A 238-nucleotide genomic window follows, 5' to 3' on the forward strand; every position below is an offset into this window, starting at 1 on the left:
TTTTATTTATTTTATATATTTATTTATTTTATTTATTTTTTTATTTATTTTATTTAGTAATTTATTTATTTTATTTATTTTTTTATTTTATTTTTTTTACTTTTCTATATTGATATGTAAAAGAGAAATAAAAACAACACATACACCAGCAAAAGCACCACCACCACCATCACCAGCAACAGCAGCAGCATCAGCAGCAACAGCAGCAGCAACAGCAGCAGGAGCAGCAGCAGCAGCA

The sequence above is a fragment of the Eimeria mitis genome, genomic scaffold (assembly GCF_000499745.2).
Source record: "Eimeria mitis Houghton genomic scaffold, Emh_scaff1956, whole genome shotgun sequence".
In the NCBI taxonomy this organism is placed as follows: Eukaryota; Apicomplexa; class Conoidasida; order Eucoccidiorida; family Eimeriidae; genus Eimeria; species Eimeria mitis.